Consider the following 16138-nt stretch of genomic DNA (forward strand, 5'->3'; position numbering starts at 1 on the left):
CATTTGATCATTAAAACACCACAATTTTAAAAATACTTATTTTAGATTAGTTATCTATGTTAAAAAATATTTAAAAAACACTATTTCAGATTATTTCACTAATTAAAATCAAATGCAGAATTTGGATCAAGCTTTGCATAATCCTTTTTACCTGGATATTTTATTCCATTTTACCATTAACATTTCCCCTAAATAGTTCACCTGATAATTTAAGAATATCAACTCATAATTTAGAAGAATTAAGTGTGTGTCATCATGTGTCAATGCAGTTATTAGAAACTAGCATTATTGCTAAAACGATATTCAGATATACTTATGGTTACTGCTCTTTTAAGTCATAAGATTGACATACATGCACCTGCCAGCTGAGTGTCCTTTGTGCCGTTGTTGTGACCCTTCATATCACTTCTCATAATGTAAATCAGATTGTCACCACTCTTTACTTGCTATGTAATAAATATATTAAAATTATGCTCACATCTTTGAACAGATTATAAAAGCTTTGTAAACATTCCTTTTGTCTGTAAAGATTTTTTGTGTATATGTGATTGTGTATGTGTGTGTGTGTGTGTGTGCGCGTATGTGTGTGTGAGAGAGAGAGAGAATGAGAGAAAGAGACAGAAAAAGAGCGACAGGAAGAGACAAAGTGAGACATGAAGGAGAGAGAAAAATTCCAAACATCTGGAATAGTACTTGACATGTGACATATTTGTGGTTAATAGATATATTATGTCTCTTTAGAAAAATTTAATACTATGAATGCTTGTTCGTTTATGATAATAATATCATAAAATCCCTTTAAAATGTAAATATTTACTTTCAAACAAATAATTACAAAATTATTTTTAACAATTCTGGCATATTCTATCTCTAAATTGATTTTTCAATTTTGCTTTTTTTAATTATTTTCAGTTTGAAAGCTGTCATTTTTTATACCAGATCTTATTTTTATACCAGATCTTAGTTTCTTTTTTATTTATTTATTTTTTTTTAATTATACTTTAAGTTCTAGGGTACATGTGCATAACATGCAGGTTCGGTACATATGTATACTTGTGCCATGTTGGTGTGCTGCACCCATCAACTCATCAGCACCCATCAACCAGTCATTTACATGAGGTATAACTCCCAATGAAATCCCTCCCCACGTCCCCCTCCCGATAATAGGCCCTGGTGTGTGATGTTCCCCTTCCCGAGTCCAAGTGATCTCATTCTTCAGTTCCCACCTATGAGTGAGAACATGAGGTGTTTGGTTTTCTGTTCTTGCGATAGTTTGCTGAGAATGATGGTTTCCAGCTGCATCCATGTCACTACAAAGGACACAAACTCATCTTTTTTTATGGCTGCATAGTATTCCATGGTGTATATGTGCCACATTTTCTTAATCCAGTCTGTCACTGCTGGGTTGATTCCAAGTCTTTGCTATTGTGAATAGTGCTGCAATGAACATACGTGTGCATGTGTCTTTATAGCAGCATGATTTATAATCCTTTGGGTATATACCAAGTAATGGGATGGCTGGGTTATATGGTACTTCTAGATCTAGATCTAGATCCTTGAGGAGTCGCCATACTGTTTTCCATAATGGTTGAACTAGTTTACAATCCCACCAACAGTGTAAAAGTGTTCCTATTTCTCCACATCCTCTCCAGCACCTGTTGTTTCCTGACTTTTTAATGATCGCCATTCTAACTGGTGTGAGATGGTATCTCATTGTGGTTTTGATTTGCATTTCTCTGATGGCCAGTGATGATGAGCATTTTTTCATGTGTCTGTTGGCTGTATGAATGTCTTCTTTTGAGAAATGTCTGTTCATATCCTTTGCCCACTTTTTGATGGGGTTGTTTGTTTTTTTCTTGTAAATTTGTTTGAGTTCTTTGTAGGTTCTGGATATTAGCCCTTTGTCAGATGAGTAGATTGCAAAAATTTTCTCCCATTCTGTAGGTTGCCTGTTCACTCTGATGGTAGTTTCTTTTGCTGTGCAGAAGCTCTTTAATTTAATGAGATCCCATTTGTCAATTTTGGCTTTTGCTGCCGTTGCTTTTGGTGTTTTAGACATGAAGTCTTTGCCCATGCCTATGTCCTGAATGGTACTACCTAGGTTTTCCTCTAGGATTTTTATGGTATTAGGTCTAACATTTAAGTCTCTAATCCATCTTGAATTAATTTTCGTATAAGGAGTAAGGAAAGGATCCAGTTTCAGCTTTCTACTTATGGCTAGCCAAGATGTGGGCCCTTTTTTGGTCCCATATGAACTTTAAAGCAGTTTTTTCCAATTCTGTGAAGAAACTCATTGGTAGCTTGATGGGGATGGCATTAAATCTATAAATTACCTTGGGCAGTATGGCCATTTTCACAATATTGATTCTTCCTATCCTTGAGGATGGTATGTTCTTCCATTTGTTTGTGTCCTCTTTTATTTCACTGAGCAGTGGTTTGTAGTTTTCCTTGAAGAGGTCCTTTACATCCCTTGTAAGTTGGATTCCTAGGTATTTTATTGTCTTGAAGCAATTGTGAATGGAAGTTCATTCATGATTTGGCTCTCTGTTTGTCTGTTACTGGTGTATAAGAATGCTTGTGATTTTTGCACATTGATTTTGTATCCTGAGACTTTGCTGAAGTTGCTTATCAGCTTAAGGAGATTTTGGGCTGAGACGATGGGGTTTTCTAAATATACAATCATGTCATCTGCAAAGAGGGACAATTTGACTTCTTCTTTTCCTAACTGAATACCCTTTATTTCTTTCTCTTGCCTGATTGCCCTAGCCAGAACTTCCAACACTATGTTGAATAGGAGTGGTGAGAGAGGGCATCCCTGTCTTCTGCCAGTTTTCAAAGGGAATTTTTCCAGTTTTTGCCCATTCAGTATGATATTGGCTGTGGGTTTGTCATAAATAGCTTATTATTTTGAGATATGTTCCATCAATACCGAATTTATTGAGAGTTTTTAGCATGAAGGGCTGTTGAATTTTGTCAAAGGCCTTTTCTGCATCTATTGAGATAATCATGTGGTTTTTGTCTTTGGTTCTGTTTATATGCTGGATTATGTTTATTGATTTGCATATGTTGAACCAGCCTTGCATCCCAGGGATGAAGCCCACTTGATCATGGTGGATAAGCTTTTTGATGTGCTGCTGGATTCGGTTTGCCAGTATTTTATTGAGGATTTTTGCATCGATGTTCATCAGGGATATTGGTCTAAAATTCTCTTTTTTTTGTTGTGTCTCTGCCAGGCTTTGGTATCAGGATGATGTTGGCCTCATAAAATGAGTTAAGGAGGATTCCGTCTTTTTCTATTGATTGGAATAGTTTCAGAAGGAATGGTACCAGCTCCTCCTTGTACCTCTGGTAGAATTCGGCTGTGAATCCATCTGGTCCTGGACTTTTTTTGGTTGGTAGGCTATTAATTATTGCCTCAATTTCAGAGCCTGCTATTGGTCTATTCAAGAATTCAGCTTCTTCCTTGTTTAGTCTTGGGAGAGTGTAAGTGTCCAGGAAATTATCCATTTCTTCTAGATTTTCTAGTTTATTTGCGTAGAGGTGTTTATAGTATTCTCTGATGGTAGTTTGTATTTCTGTGGGGTCGGTGGTGATATCCCCTTTATCATCTTTTATTGCATCTATTTGATTCTTCTCTCTTTTCTTCTTTATTAGTCTTGCTTGCGGTCTATCAATTTTGTTGATCTTTTCAAAAAACCAACTCCTGGATTCCCTGATTTTTTGGAGAGTTTTTTGTGTCTCTATCTCCTTCAGTTCTGCTCTGATCTTAGTTATTTCTTGCCTTCTGCTAGCTTTTGAATGTGTTTGCTCTTGCTTCTCTAGTTCTTTTAATTGTGATGTTAGAGTGTCAATTTTAGATCTTTCCTGCTTTCTCTTGTGGGCATTTAGTGCTATAAATTTCCCTCTACACACTGCTTTAAATGTGTCCCAGAGATTCTGGTATGTTGTATCTTTGTTCTCATTGGTTTCAAGAACATCTTTATTTCTGTCTTCATTTCGTTATGTACCCAGTAGTCATTCAGGAGCAGGTTGTTCAGTTTCTATGTAGTTGAGCAGTTTTGATTGAGTTTCTTAGTCCTGAGTTCTAGTTTGATCGCACTGTGGTCTGGGAGACAGTTTGTTATAATTTCTGTTTTTGTACATTTGCTGAGGAGTGCTTTACTTCCAATTATGTGGTCAACTTTGGAATAAGTGTGATGTGGTGCTGAGTAGAATGTATATTCTGTTGATTTGGGGTGGAGAGTTCTATAGATGTCTATTAGGTCTGCTTGCTGCAGAGATGAGTTCAATTCCTGGATATCCTTGTTAACTTTCTGTCTCGTTGATCTGTCTAATGTTGACAGTGGAGTGTTGAAGTCTCCCATTATTATTGTATGGGAGTCTAAGTCTCTTTGTAAGTCTCTAAGGACTTGCTTTATGAATCTGGGTGCTCCTGTATTGGGTGCATATATATTTAGGATAGTTAGCTCTTCCTGTTGAATTGATCCCTTTACCATTATGTTATGGCCTTCTTTGTCTCTTTTAATCTTTGATGGTTTAAAGTCTGTTTTATCAGAGACTAGGATTGCAACCCCTGCTTTTTTTTGTTCTCCATTTGCTTGGTAGATCTTCCTCCATCCCTTTATTTTGAGCCTATGTATGTCTCTGTGTGTGAGATGGCTCTCCTGAATACAGCAGACTGATGGGTCTTGACTCTTTATCCAGTTTGCCAGTCTGTGTCTTTTAATTGGACCACTTAGTCCATTTACATTTAAGGTTAATATTGTTATGTGTGAACTTGATCCTGCCATTATGATATTAACTGCTTATTTTGCTCGTTAGTTGATGCAGTTTCTTCCTAGCCTCGATGGTCTTTACATTTTGGCATGTTTTTGCAATGGCTGCTACCAGTTGTTCCTTTCCATGTTTAGTGCTTCCTTCAGGGTTTCTTGTAAGGCATGCCTGGTGGTGACAAAATCTCTAAGCATTGGCTTATCTGTAAAGGATTTTATTTCTCCTTCACTTATGAAACTTAGTTTGGCTGGATATGAAATTCTGGGTTTAAAATTCTTTTCTTTAAGAATGTTGAATATTGGCCCCCACTCTCTTCTGGCTTGTAAAGTTTCTGCCAAGAGATCTGCTGTTAGTCTGATGGGCTTCACTTTGTGGGTAACCCGACCTTTCTCTCTGGCTGCCCTTAACAGTTTTTCCTTCATTTCAACTTTGGTGAATCTGGCAATTATGTGTCTTGGAGTTGCTCTTCTCGAGGAGTATCTTTGTGGCGTTCTCTGTATTTCCTGAATTTGAATGTTGGCCTGCCCTACTAGGTTGGGGAAGTTCTCCTGGATGATATCCTGAAGAGTGTTTTCCAACTTGGTTCAATTTTCCCCCTCACTTTCAGGCACCCCAATCAGACGTAGATTTGGTCTTTTTACATAATCCCATACTTCTTGCAGGCTTTGTTCATTTCTTTTTCTTCTTTTTTCTTTAGATTTCTCTTCTTGCTTCATTTCATTCATTTGATCCTCAATCGCTGATACTCTTTCTTCCAGTTGATCGAGTCAGTTACTGAAGCTTGTGCATTTGTCACATATTTGTCGTGTCATGGTTTTCATCTCTGTCAGTTCGTTTATGGCCTTCTCTGCATTAATTATTCTAGTTATCAATTCTTCCACTCTTTTTTCAAGATATTTAGTTTCTTTGCGCTGGGTACGTAATTCCTCCTTTAGCTCTGAGAAGTTTGATGGACTGAAGCCTTCTTCTCTCATCTCGTCGAAGTCATTCTCCATCCAGCTTTGATCCGTTGCTGGCGATGAGCTGCGTTCCTTTGGATGGGGAGATGTGCTCTTATTTTTTGAATTTCCAGCTTTTCTGCCCTGCTTTTTCCCCATCTTTTTGGTTTTATCTGCCTCTAGTCTTTGATGACGGTGACGTACTGATGGGGTTTTGGTGTGGGTGTCCTTCTTGTTTGATAGTTTTCCTTCTAACAGTCAGGACCCTCAGCTGTAGGTCTGTTGGAGATTGCTTGAGGTCCACTCCAGACCCTGTTTGCCTGGGTATCAGCAGCAGAGGCTGCAGAAGATAGAATATTGCTGAACAGCGAGTGTACCTGTCTGATTCTTGCTTTGGAAGCTTCCTCTCAGGGGTGTACTCCACCGTGTGAGGTGTGGGGTGTCAGTCTGCCCCTAGTGGGGGATGTCTCCCAGTTAGGCTACTCAGGGGTCAGGAACCCACTTGAGCAGGCAGTCTGTCCGTTCTCAAATCTCAGCCTCCATGTTGGGAGATCCACTGCTCTCTTCAAAGCTGTCAGACAGAGTCGTTTGCGTCTGCAGAGGTTTCTGCTGCTTTTTCTTTGTTGTTGTTGTTGTTGTTGTTTAGCTGTGCCCTGTCCCCAGAGGTGGAGTCTCCAGAGACAGGCAGGCCTCCTTGAGCTGCTGTGAGCTCCACCCAGTTTGAGCTTCCCAGCGGCTTTGTTTACCTACTTAAGCCTCAGCAATGGCGGGCACCCCTCCCCCAGCCTCGCTGCTGCCTTGCCGTTAGATCACAGACTGCTGTACTAGCAATGAGGGAGGCTCCGTGGGCGTGGGACCCTCCCGGCCAGGTGTGGGATATAATCTCCTGGTCTGCCCATTTGCTACAACCCTTGGTAAAGCACAGTATTTGGGTGGGAGTTACCCGATTTTCCAGGTGTTGTGTGTCTCAGTTCCCCTGGCTAGGAAAAGGGATTCTCTTCCCCCTTGCACTTCCCAGGTGAGGCGATGCCTCACCCTGCTTCAGCTCTCGCTGGTTGGGCTGCAGCAGCTGACCAGCACCAATTGTCCGGCACTCCCTAGTGAGATGAACCCAGTACCTCAGTTGAAAATGCAGAAATCACCTGTCTTCTGTGTCACTGGCACTGGGAGCTGTAGACTGGAGCTGTTCCTATTCGGCCATCTTGCTCCGCCCCCCCTTATTTTTCTTATGAATTAAATTTAGCAATTAAAATTATAGAAAGAAGTCCTACCAGGTCATGGGTTCCTGTGCTTTCCAAATATTAATACATAACTCACTATTTTGTAGATTGAAATATAAATATTGTCTAAAACATATAGAGGGCTTAGATATTTTAAAATATCTTTTTACTGATTTAGTAATACTTTGATAATAAATGATGCTATCTCCTCTCTAAGTGTGACACCTGTGACACCTGTGAAATGATTTGAGTCATTTTTTTCCTTGAGTTTGAAAAATTCTTAGTATCATCACGTAGAGATTTTTATTGCTTATGAATAAAATTCATTTTTAGCTTGTTGCTCATAGATTTTTTTTACTTTATTATGGCTGCTTTCTAAAAAATACTTTAGGATATTCTCAAGGCATAAACATAACTTTTAAAACTTGATTTTTTGGGCGAGGAGGGGGTGGCTCAAGCCTGTAATCCCAGCACTTTGGGAGGCCAAGACGGGTGGATCACGAGGTCAGGAGATCAAGACCATCCTGGCTAACACAGTGAAACCCCGTCTCTACTAAAAAATACAAAAAACTAGCCGGGCGAGGTGGTGGGTGCCTGTAGTCCCAGCTACTGGGGAGGCTGAGGCAAGAGAATGGCATGAACCCGGGAGGCGGAGCTTGCAGTGAGCTGAGATCCGGCCACTGCACTCCAGCCTGGGCGACAGAGCGAGACTCCATCTCAAAAAAAAAAAAAAAAAAAAAAAAAAACTTGATTTTCTGAATTAAAAACTATTGAAATAAATAAAACAAGATGAGAATTTGTTTTCCTCTGCGGGCAAAAGCAGTCTGAACGATAGTTATTGCATGTGGGGCTTTTTAAACTAAAAGAACACACATATTCTTATTTATAAAATGAAACTATATAAAACATCTCACTTCCTGAAACCATTTTTACACTGGATTTAGCCAAACTACAGAAATGTCAATAATTCATTATACGTTTTTTAAAGGGTCATCTCTTTTGTCCTATTTGCAACTGTCTAAAATATTATCTCTAAAGGTATGCATTACAAGTAAGACTATTATCTTAGGCTTTTCAGTCCTAAGGTTCAAGTCAAAATGATATTTTTAGTACAATGGTGAAATGTATTTTAACTCAGATTCTTCTATTCCAGGCCAGCTGGCATACGTGAGGGAAAAGCTAAAAACATAAATCTATCATTTGCAATTGGTATAATCACCATCCTTGGCATAGCAAAGTCTTCATTAAACATGTTTGTAGATTTATCCTTTCATACACCTTAAATTAATTGCCTTCCATTGGGATTTAAAACTAAATATGGAGAGATTGCCCTGGTCTTTGCATACCAAGTCATATTTTAAGAAAATATCTTGTTTCTTTATGTCTGGTGAATTTTAGATCTGTTTTCTGTTCAAAAGAAGTTTCATGATGACTTTTATATATGAAACCATTTTTCACCAGGCCACATTATAATGGAGGGTATAAACATATTTCCATTAAAAGTAATAAATATACTTTCTTATTTTCATATATATTCAGTATTAAATGAATTATACTTTAATTCCAACCCCAATTATACTTTAATTCCAACCTCAATTATACTTTAATTCCAACCCCAATTATATTTTAATTACAACCTCCAACAAAGTTTCACATAGGATTTTTTTTTTCTGTTAATACAAAGATATGCTACATCTAATACCAAATGGAGAACTTTTCTTCTTCAACTCCAGTTACCCTTGGGAATATCTAGGGAACCCTTTGCTCCCTGGGAATCTATTTTGTTCATCCATTTAACTTAGTCAACAAATATTTATTGAGTACTCACTCTGTGTCAGAACTTTTTATTTTATCTGTATGTAACACTGAATAAAACAGACAGAAATCCCTGATTTCTTATATTGTAGTGCATCCTACATTCTAGTAGAAAATAAACATTTGCAAATAAATAAGTTTTGCTTATAAGATAAACACCCACACACAGGCTATTAGCAACTATGAAGAGAAATAAAGCATAAAATAGAAAGAGAATCAGTTCGTAGGACAAAGTAACTATGCTTTTCATCTTTTTGGGTGTCAAAGGTGCTAATATTGACTTTCTTAATTATTAATTGCATAGTAATGGGGGCATAACATTAATTGATAGTTACCAGGCAGTTACTCACTGTGTTTATCTTAAATAGTCATGATTTACCTGGAAAAGATGGAGTGTGCCACTAGGTTCTAAATTCCAAAAGATGGAAACGTTTTTTCCGTTTTATTCACCACAATATTTCTAGCATACATACAATTATGCTGGTCATATCTTAAATATAGAATAGGCATATAGGTTGAGTGAATGAACTAATGTGAAGGATGAAAACTACAAAAACTGAAATTTTGTCTGGTTCTATAGATTCTTCCTCTATATATTCTGGTATATCTATCACCAGAAATATTCTGGAGTAGTTATCGCCACAGACTTCATCTGGCAGCACCACCACCACTATTTTATAAATGAAATCGACTCCTCACAGTACCAAAAGCATGATTATATTTTCTGGAATCAGTTATTCAGAATAGTATAAAATAATATTGTGGATACACAGAAATAGCCATGTGAGTTGAGCCCCCAAAACCAGGATGAATCAATTTCTTCACTTTCGATATTACTAGCAAGAATTGTTGAATTTTAATTAAAGCATAACTTAGAATCTAATCAAAGAATGTGTCAGTTAATCAACTGTTAGGAGACAATTCTACATGAATCTTTTGCATTTCTATACATCTTGCAAGAAGTCCTGATAGCCTGTATCCTGGACAATCTTGTCAAGGATATTTATACTGTGAAGAACCTTGGAAGGGAGAAAAAGTGTCTCTCTCTTGAGCAGAGTGTTTCCCCCATTTTATTGTATTGTCAAGCATAATAAAGATAACATCCCCTTCAAAGGCCAAGATCAGGCAGGTTTGCAATTCATTATAAAAGACTCAGATTCTCTAAGCTTGACATTTCTCAACTGTGACACCAACCTACTACCTATGAGACATCCACCTACGCCTATTTGTGTCACCCCTGCAGGACATGCAGAGTGGTGAGAGCCAACACAAACATAAAGTTCATACTATTTGCTGTGCCAGGAGTAATATGTGACCACGAGTCTTCTGTCTTTGTCAGCAATGACTTAGGGTAAATGCTCAGATGCTTCACAGTTTTCGATACCAATATTTCTATTTAATAAAAATTTAAGCAAATTGCTTCTTCTATATCTAATAGTGATAGAATTAAGTTCCAAAAGCACCAACTTGTGTGGTCAGTCAATGATATTTCATTTCATTCCAAGGTCTTCAGACAAACTGACTTTTAAAAACAATTTAAGAACTTTCTGTCTACTAATTGTTAGCAACAAAGATCATTCCATGTAGTAGGTATTTTATAGACAGTCATGTAGCTCATGCAAGATACAGTCAATTTATTTAATTTATCTTATAGTTCACATTAATTTTAGTTCAGTTACATTACATTTTACTTCAGGTTAAACAATTTACTATTGGTTAAAACAATTACCCAAAACAGAATTGTGTCTGCAATATACATACTGTAGTGGATTTTTAAAAAATATCTTTATGATTTGTTAAAGAAATAATTGGGTAGAAAATAGGAAGTAATCAGCTGGGATATAAATAAAATTTAAAGAAGCTACAGATGCAGTGCAAGGGAGGCAACATTAGTTGGTGATAGCTTTGCAGCACGTGTGTTGTTAACTTAGGTCAAAGACACTAGACGTGAATATTACACACTCAGAGAATGATGGGACTTGTATTAGTCTGTTTTCATGCTGCTGATAAAGACATATGAAAGACTGGGCAATTTACAAAAGAAAGAGATTTAATTGGACTTACAGTTCCATGTGGCTGGGGAAGCCTCACAATCATGGTGAAAGGCAAGGAGGAGCGAGTCCCATCTTACATGGATGGCAACAAGCAAAGAGGAAATAAGGGAGATGCAAAAGCAGAAAGCCCTGATAAAACCGTCAGCTTTCATAAGACATATTCATCACCAGGAGAACAGTATGGGGGAAACCGCCCCCATGATTCAATTATCTCCCACCAGTTCCCTCCCACAATACGTGGGCATTATGGGAGTACAGTTCAAGAGGAGATTTGGGTGAGGACACAACGAAACCATATCAGGACTCCTGTCTGTCTTAAACTCAGCCACAAGGACAGGTGGAGTTGCCACTTAAATACCAGGGACAATGCCAAGGGCTTTATCTCTATTTCTTAAAATAGTAGTATAAACTAAGTCATAATAGTCATTATGTATTGGATTCAGAATAAAGTCTGAAATCTTATCAAGTCACTTAAATGGAAATCATAGCAATCCCTAGATTATTATCATTTCAATAAAGAGCTTGTTACGGTGCTTATTTATACAATAAGTGTTGAATCAATTTTACATACTTATCTATATAATTTTTACATATCTATGACCATCCTCTCTCTATATTAATTAGATATAAAATCATAGATGCTTAACTCTGTCCCCTTATTGAAGGAGAAGAAAATAAAGCTTAATTCCATTAACAAATTCAGCAAGGTCACTATCAGGACTAAGCATTGAACCAAGATTCGTGATTTCATACACCACAGCCAGTCCAGCTGGACAAACAGGATCTGAATTTGGGTAGAATAGTAACTGGTAATAAATAGGACAAATTCAGTCAAAGACAATTAGTGAATGTTTTAACAGATAAGTAGGGAAGTTTGACATAGGATCAATAAGCTTCAAAGATCTAGACAAGTGAATAGTGTCAGTGGGCCCAACAGCAGGCTTCAAGATTCCAGTGTTGGGACAGGATTTTGAGGGCACATTGTTAAGGTTTTAAGAAATACTGGTAAGGACAGGGTGAGATTCAAATCTTAGAGGAAGGTATAAGTGTCCCAGGTAAAGTAGATTATCAAGACAAGAGCTGACAAAATTAACTAACTAGTTTATACTAGTAGCTATATACTAGTTTATACTAGCCAACAAAAGAAGTGTTGAGGCAAATATTTTGTTTTAAGAATGATGGACTTGTGTATTCAGGTAGTCAGACAAAGTAGACTTTTTTGCAAAGTGACTGGATATTGAAATTGCTTAGCTACTGAAATTGAAATGTTTTCACCTCACAAAATATAGGGGCAAAGTTAAGACAGATAAATTGTAAACTTATGTTTGCCCATGGTATAATTTAAGGAATGTGAGAACTTAGAGTCCAATAAAACCCTATGACTGTTTTATTTACTTGCCAATTTTTAAAACCATTTGAGTCTTAATGGTTTAATATAGATTGACAGAATTTTGTCGAGGGAGGAAAATGTATTCATGAAATGTGATTCTAAGATTTGTAATCCAATATCTTATAGGACTTATTGTCTTAGACTTATTCCACTATCGAAAGTATGAAAATCCAAATTGTTTTTGCCTTCATTGAAGACAATGCTCAAGGCAAATACTTGTTTCTACCCAGCACTTGATTCTAAATCGTACTTGGGTTTCTACCTTTGTAAGCTGGGCCAAATCACATACTATTCTCTAGGGCCTTTCTTGAAGTTTTACTTTAGGGTGCTAACTAGAGACAGATACAGTGGTAGTTTTTTGTGTATTTTCCCTGGGATTATACCATAATCTTTTTCTTCTAGATCATATAAATTCTACTGATAAATGATTAATAACAGCATATAAGATAGAAAGAAGTAGAGAAACTCTAAGCCAGCCTAGGATTTTTGCTATTGTTGTTGGCCTCCACTCTCGTTTTTGCTGATCATTCAGGGGAGAGGTGAATGCTTACATTATTAAGAAAATAATAAAATAATAATAATACTAAAACCTCAGACCTTGTTTTTCCATAGAAACCACATAGGAGAAAGGGATACCAAATATGTATCACACAAGAGAGAGCCAAGAAAAGAAAGTAAATTCACACTCAATATTTTCTTATAATTCTATTATTAGTATCACTAGAAGCTCAATTGTGTGGACCAGTGACTTCATAAAGTGTCCCAAGGACTCTGTATAAGAACCTCTGAATATCAGGACTCTTTCAGAGCATTTTTTCTCCTTACTGGTAGAATGTTGGAAAACTTGATGTCCCCGGAGGCTAAAAAATGTTAACAGCAGTATAAAAGCCAAATTTAAAAAAGGGCCAGAGGCAAATACGACACAAGTAATTATAGGCCAACTTTCCACCAAAGATTATTCCAAGGTTGGTCATAAAGTTGAGTTTTTCTTAGTTATGTCAGTTAATCAAAGCATTTAAATGCACTTTCTTTCACGACATCAAAACCAACTCATTCATGTGGAACCTATGCATTATTTTGTGTCTGATTAATATCTACCATTTAGCATTTTAATTTTACTTTTTAATAAATATAGCAAAAAGTCTACCTGTAAACATTATAAAGTGCTATTTGTTTGCCATATATATATATGCCATATATATATATATATATGATCTCCTTGAACAGCAGCTGTTAAAAAATGGAAAATTACGTTGAGTTCATTCATGGACATTACCTTAAAAGGTCTATGTTTCCATTTGCTAAGATGTAAGGCTTCTCAAAAAATCCTTCCAAGAAATACGCTATAAAAGCATTCTAATGCATAATGATGCCATACCCAATCTTAAGAGTCTTGGCTAGCAAACAAATGAGAAGCTTCAATTCTGCCAAAAAGTGATTAAGAAGCACATGCTAGGGTCTTATGTCTAGATATTTTTCACTCAGATATTATTCATCATGTCATAGCCAAATAATTCACAGTTTGCCAATCCTCCACACCTATTCCAGGTGACATAGAGAAAAATCATCTGAAATACTCTACTTGATTAATTTTGAAAGTCTGATCCAAAGTTATTAGACTTTGCAGTTTTCTAGTTTTTTATATTTTATTAAATCTTATTGTATAACATCTCATTTTGTAGAACAGAAACATAAAATACAAGGCAGTGTTTCTCATAAATATTTTTGTGTCTCCCTTTCATGGAGATTTGGGTTGTCTTTGAGATGGATAGAAACCACACAAATTTATATTCTTGTTTTTGCACTTGCAGGTAATCTTTTGTAAGAAATATAACTCTCCTGAGTCTGTTTCATGGTCTTTGAAATAAAAATAATGCTATTTCTTAATTCATCAAATTGTTATGAATATATTAGATAAACATGTAAAGTGCTAAGCACATAAGCAGATTCAATACAATTAGCTATAGAAATTAATATCAGTTAGCTCAATGTTTTCAACGTGACATTAGTCTCTCTCCCAGTTTTGCTGGCTTGTTAAAATGTGACCCCAAATTTATCATTCTCTGTACATTAATTGTATACTGTTTTTCACCTCAGATACATTGCCTTTTCAAACAATTTAAAATAGGGGTCAAAAGAAACTATGCTGGGCTTCCTGAAAGATATGTATTCGTCCATCTTCTTTAAAAGAATGTTTTATAATATTTGTTCATTTCAGTTTCTCAATATGATTTTATAAATGATTTTAAAAAGGACTCTCAACAAATATTTTTAGAAAACATTGGTTTGATTGAACTTTATAACCTTCATAAATAATTTTTTCAATACTCATAGCAAATTAAACTTATGTAATGGTTTCCGAAATTTTACTTCGGTTGAAAAATCTGAGCACAGATATTGTGTTCAAAATCCATGATCAAGCTTTAATTTATAAGCATAACCCTAACCAACTTTGCCTCTCCCAGAAAATGTTGAGTCTATCCAATTGCTTAGTTTAGGATAATTCTTACTTCTTCCTCTATCATATCCAAATTATTAGCATTTTCACTGCGATTCCTGCTCTGAACAAGTATACGTCTTTCCACTTCCACTGTTTTCATTTTATTTCAAGCAAGCTTTATCTTTTCTTTAGATCACTTTATTAGTCTAAATTTGGGTTTTCCTATATTGACTCTGGCTTTCCTCCTGTTTATTTGCCACACTACAGAAATAGAATTGTTTTCAAAACACACATTTAATCATGTCTTTTTATGTCTTTACTTTTTTCATCTGCAACAGATTTATTTTTTAAAGGAAGGGATTTTGAGAGAAAAAAACGTGGGGCAGAATATGGAATAGAAAATAATTACAAACATAGGCTATTCTGCTAATTGTTTCATAACCACCACAAACTAGTACAGAGAATGCCCTGTACAAAACACAGCAAAGGTTCAAACAACGAGGTGTTCCCTTAGCAAGCCTGAAAATTTCAGTCTCTGGTATTTGGAATTTAGGCTGCAGTCCTTGTTTTTCGATGGATCACTAGGTGTGTGGCTCCACGGCTTCGGTAGCCACGGCAGCTCCAGCGGGGCCTGAGGGGTGCTAGCACCTTCCCTGAAAGACCCTTGCAGTTCTCCATGGTAACCATGTGCGACCGAAAGGCCGTGATCGAAAATGCGGACATGTTGGAAGAGATGCAATAGGACACAGTGGAGTGCACTACTCAGGCACTGGATTAAAACAACGTAGAGAACATAGAGGACATTGCGGCTCATATCAAGAAGGAATTTGACAAGAAGTACAATCCCACCTGGCATTGCATGGTGGGGAGGAACTATGGTAGTTACCTGACACATGAAACCAAACACTTCATCTACTTCTACCTGGGCTAAGTGGCCATTCTTCTGTTCAAATCTGGTTAAAATCATGTCATTAAAATAAATAAATAAATAAATAAATAAATAAATAAATAAATAAATAAATATAAAAAAATCTATTGCTCCCTTTTCTTATTAAAATGAGCTGCAACATTTTTTATGTTACCTACATTATTTGGACTCTACCTCCCTCCCTATTCTCTCTCTCTCTTGGTTGCTGTTGTGATCTGAATATGTCCCCCAAAATTCATATGTTGAAACCTAAACAACAGTATAATAGTATTAAGAAGTGAGGCATTTAGGAGGAGATTAAGTCATGAAGGCAGAACTCTCATAAGATTAGTGATCTTACAAAAGGGCTGAGGGAACAGGGTTGGTCCCTTCTTCTATGTGAGGACACAGTGTTCCTCTCATCCAGAGGATTCAAGAAAAGCCCTCACCAGACACTGAATGCCAACAGTTTGGTCTTGGACTTTCTTTCCGGAACTGTGAGAATTAAATCTTTATTATTTATCAATTACTCAGTATCAGGTATTTTATTATAGGAGGGTAAATTCAGCATGGACAGGCTGAGACAGAGTCCCAGCCATAC

At 36.6% G+C, this 16138-nt stretch overlaps 1 pseudogene; it reads left to right on the forward strand.

Moving 5' to 3' along the window:
* Positions 1–15306: 15306 nt before the first annotated feature.
* Positions 15307–15591, forward strand: LOC100426898 (dynein light chain 1, cytoplasmic pseudogene; annotated as a pseudogene).
* Positions 15592–16138: the final 547 nt, after the last annotated feature.

Source organism: Macaca mulatta, chromosome 3 (assembly GCF_049350105.2).
Source record: "Macaca mulatta isolate MMU2019108-1 chromosome 3, T2T-MMU8v2.0, whole genome shotgun sequence".
In the NCBI taxonomy this organism is placed as follows: Eukaryota; Metazoa; Chordata; class Mammalia; order Primates; family Cercopithecidae; genus Macaca; species Macaca mulatta.